This window comes from Chrysochloris asiatica, unplaced genomic scaffold, assembly GCF_000296735.1.
Source record: "Chrysochloris asiatica unplaced genomic scaffold, ChrAsi1.0 scaffold00068, whole genome shotgun sequence".
Classification (NCBI taxonomy): domain Eukaryota; kingdom Metazoa; phylum Chordata; class Mammalia; order Afrosoricida; family Chrysochloridae; genus Chrysochloris; species Chrysochloris asiatica.
Genome location: NW_006408586.1, coordinates 11,846,361 through 11,851,001, shown reverse-complemented (window position 1 = coordinate 11,851,001; position 4,641 = coordinate 11,846,361). Strand labels below are relative to the sequence as shown.

At 41.6% G+C, this 4,641-nt stretch overlaps 1 pseudogene; it reads right to left on the bottom strand.

Annotated features, from left to right (window-relative positions):
- Positions 1–8: 8 nt before the first annotated feature.
- On the bottom strand, positions 9–3,892 carry LOC102818887 (annotated as a pseudogene).
- Between the last annotated feature and the right edge of the window lie 749 nt (positions 3,893–4,641).

Sequence of the window (4,641 nt, the reverse complement as noted above, 5' to 3'; positions counted from 1 at the left end):
ACAACTATTTATCTATCTTTTTGTTGGCTTCAATCTCCTAATGGCCAGAGTCTCCAGAAATCGTTATCAATGACATCAGCAAGAACAATTTCCTTGGTGGTTATATCAACATCAAATTCTATCATCAAATCAACCAATGTACAGTTCTGAGCAACCACAATTTTTTCAGTATTTCAAAAATAGCCTGTGTGGCATGATTCATGATATCCACTTCAGTTTGGCCTGTAACAAGTCCAGCAAAGCAGATTTTACAACAATAAGCTGTTCCTCAGACCACTGAGGATCATTATTGGCATCATTCTTGGAAAACATTTCCACTTTAGGTGGGTAAAATTTATATCCTTCCTCGGCACCAGGGTTTCTTTTAAGAAAAGAACCAGTTACTATTCTTCTACACACCCATTCAATTGGAATCATTTCACATTGCGATGCAATGAAAGCCATCTCCCCATATTTTTTGGTGATAGCAGTTTTGATACCTGATTCCTGTAACAACTGAAAAATACAACTGGTAATTTTATTTGAAATTGCAGCTTTTCCTTCCAGGCGATTCTTTCTAGCTGCATTGCCTGCTGTAATCTGGTCCTTGGACTGAAGGAGAACTTTTCCTGGACTATCTAACAACACAGAGATTTGTTTTACCCTCAGAATTTTTGACCAATGTTCAGAACCTCAGAGGTTCTGTCTTGTGTAGACCGGGGGCAGTGACTGCACTAGACATACCTGCCTTTGAGTTCTTGATAGCTACTTCCATGAGTGTTGATGGTGAATCCACGTGAAATGAAGTCTTTGACAAGCTCAATCTTTTCTCAATTTAGCATGATGTTGTTTATTGGTCCATGATGAGAATTTTTGTTTTTTGACATTGAGAGGTAATCCATACTGAAGGCTGTGCTCTTTGATCTTCATCAGTAAGTATTTTAAGTCTTCTTCACTTTTGGCAAACAAAGTTGTATCTGCATATCGCAAGTTGCTAATGAGTCTCCCTCCAATTTTGATGTCAAGTTCTTCATATAATTCAGCTTCTCAGATTATTTTCTCAGTGTAGATTCAGTAAATATGGTGAAAGACTATAACCCTGGCACACACCTTTCCTAATTTTAGACCATTTAGTGTCCCCTTCTTCTGTTTGAAAGACTGCTTCTTAGTCTATGTACAGGTTCCTCATGAGCACAATTAAGTGTTCTGAAATACTCGTTCTCTGGAATGTTGTCTGTAGCTTGTCATGATCCACTTAGTCAAAAGTTTTACATAGTCTATAAAGCACAGGTAAACATTTTCTGGTGTTCTATGTTTTCAGCCAAGATCCAGCTGACATCAGCAATATCTCTCATTCCATGTTCTGAATCTGGTTTGGACCTCTAGCGGTTCTCTGCTAATGTACTGTTGCAGCCCTTTTCGAATTACCTTTAGCAGAATTTTACTTGCATGTGATATTAATGATATTGTCTGATGATTTCCCGTTTCTGTTAGGCACAAATATGGACCTCTTCCAATCAGTTGGCCAGGTAGCTGTGTTCTAAATTTTTTTGCATAGATGAGTGTATGCCTCCAGTGTTGTATCACTTTTTTAAATAGATTTTAATTTCTGTTTCATCAGTTCCTGGAGTCTTGTATTTGCTAATGCCTCAGTGCTACATTGGACCACTTTCTTCAGTACCATTTGCTCTTGATCATATACTACCTCTTGAAGTGGTTGAACATTGACCATTTCTTTTTGGTGGTAATGTGTATTCCTTCTCTCTTCTTTTGATGCTTACAGCATCATTCAATATTTTGCTTGTAGAATCCTTTACTATTACAAGTCAAGGCTTGAATTTTTTCCTCCGTTTTTTCAGCATGAGAAAAGTTGAATGTGTTCTTCCCTTTTGGTTTCCTAACTCCATGTCTTTGCACATTTAATTGTAATATTTGATTTTGTCTTCTAAATAAGACAGAATATGGTAGCAAAGTATGGATTGCTGCTCTAACAAGTACCTAAAATGTGAAAGTGACCTTGGAATTAGGTAGGGGGAGAATGCTGGAGGATAAACACTGGACTACTAACCACAAGGAGGCCTGGTGTGGTGCTGTAGGATAAGCACTCTACCACAAGCTTAGTTTGAACCTCCAGGTCAGTGGTTTAAACTCATTAGCCACTCTTTGGGAACCGTATACATGTTTGCTGTGCATTGGAACTGACTCGATGGCACTTAGCAACAACAACTAACCACAAGATTGGCAGTTTTAACCCACCAGCTGCTCCGTGAGACACAGATGAGGCTGTCTGCTCTCATAGAGATTTAGAGTCTTAGAAGCCTTATACAGGAAATCCTATATAGATTTGCTGTGAGTTGTTGTTGTTGTTAGGTGCCATCGAGTTGGTACCGACTCATAGCAACCCTATGCACAACAGAACGAAACAACACTGCCCGATCCTGGGCCAACCTCAAAATTGTTGCCACACTTGAGCCCATTGATGCTCCCACTTTGCCATACCATCTCGCTGCGGGTCTTCCTCTTTTTCTCTGACGCTCCACCTTACCAAACATGATATCCTTCTCCAGAGACTAGTCCCTCCTGACAATATGTCTGAAGTATGAAGGGATGGAGTCTGGCCATCCTGGCTTCCAGGGAACATTCTAGCTGCACTTCGTCCAACACAGATCTGTTGGTTCTTTTGGCAGCCCATAGCACTTTCAATATTCTCCTTCAACAGTACTAGAGAAAGGTACTTGTTTATTTGTTTAAAATAATAAAGTCTTAGAGAAATGTATGACAATCTGCTTCAAAAACACTGTAGCCTTGGAAGTTCTGTGGGGTAGTTCTAATCTATTTTATAGTGTTGCTATGAGTCAGAATTGACAAGTACAGTTTATAGTAAAAGTCTAGAATGTCTTGAAGAGAATGTTGGTAGAGTTATGGACATCATTTTTGATAGGGTAGTTCTGTTGAGGACTCAGAAGGAAGTGAGAAGGAAGTGAGAAGAGCCACAGAGCATGTCTCTGTTGTTTTAGAGATTATATATATATATATATATCACCATCAACAGACTGTTGCTTCTGGGAAGAATTTAAAAGGAAATGATGAACATGTGATTGGACAATGGAGGGAGGGTGATGCTTTCTATGCAATGACAAAAAACTAATCTGACTTATGTTCAAATAGTTGATGGGAAGTAAAACTTGTAAGTAATTGCAAAAATGATGTGTAAGCATTCTGACCTCCTCAAGTTACAGATGAGGAAAGGAGGAAAATCACCAGCCCAGGGCTGACTCCTTTCAATCTTTTTTATTCTGTCTGACACCAGCCATATCTCCCACAGCGCATGACTTCTCTGATGGGTTCAATATCCCTTGCAATGGCCATACAGAACTTACAGACAATACTTATGATTATGGGTTTATTGAGGAAGTTAACAGAGTGCAATTCAGAATCAGAAACAGCTCAAGATATAGCTTCTGCAGTCAGGAGCACCTCTTCTTAGCTGTACAGCAGGCATGCCTTTCTTTCATCCTCATCCTCTCAGCCATGCAGCCCTTTTACCTCGGCCCGCTCTAGCCAGTATTATGAATTTCCTTTAGTGCTGTCGATAAATTTGCAAAGGGTATCCCTTTCTGCAAACCAGCCTCCTGCCCAAAGGCACTCAACTTTATTCGGTGTGTGGGCTGGGAAGCCCACCACTCTGCCTCGTGCTCTAGCTCTTGCTTTTGCTACAGTCACTGCTCTGCCACTCCTCTGGTATCATAGCTTTCTACCCCTGTATCAAGGAGATTCAGTGCACAGAGATCTGGGGGTCCAAAGGACCTGCTCCACTCCTAGCTCTCCTTTCATGATGGTTGTCAGGTTCCCTGCTCCTGTTCTGAGATGGCTAATTTTAAACCCAGTAGGAAGTAAACTAACCAATACCCATGTTAGAGCTTTATGCACCTAATTTTCATGTTCTCATACAATCATTTGGTGGGAAGCAGGGCTGCTCACTTTCAAAAGGTCAGATTTTAAAGGGTAAAGCCAAGGTCTCCGAGGTCTCAAAGAGTGAAGTCAGTGCTTGATGGACTTCAAAGAGTGGAGCCATGGCATCTTAGATCCCAAAGGATGTAGTCACACCTTCCTACATTTCAGAGAGTCAGATCTCTTTCAGTTCACTTCTAGAGTGTTAGGCTGCCATATACAAAGGTCAGGGACTGCTTCCTAAAGCTGAGGGATAGATGCTGCTAGACACAAGAGCAGGAGAATGTTGCTTGCAAGAGCTGAAGTGGTGGGGTCACCACTTGAAAGGACTAAGATAATTGAGTCATCCAAAACTGAGGAAGCAGAGTTGCTGTATCACTGGACAGCACTGAGACCAGGAAGGCTGGCCTTAAGTTCAGGGCTTAGGAGACTTCACCAGAATCTGGAGAGTGAGGCAAACACTTTTGGCAGCCCATGGCACAGAGCTTGGAGGGCATGTGCATTGGCCAGAGAGTTCCAGAAAAAGAGGATTCTCAAGCCTTGAGAATCAAGTCGGAACCGACTCATAGCGACCCCATGCACAGCAGAATGAAACAATGTCCGATCCTGGGCCAACCTCACTACCGCTGCCTCACTTGACGCCATCAATGATGCCACCTGGCTGATCCATCTCGTTTGGGGTCTTCCTCTTTTTCTCTGACCCTCCATCTT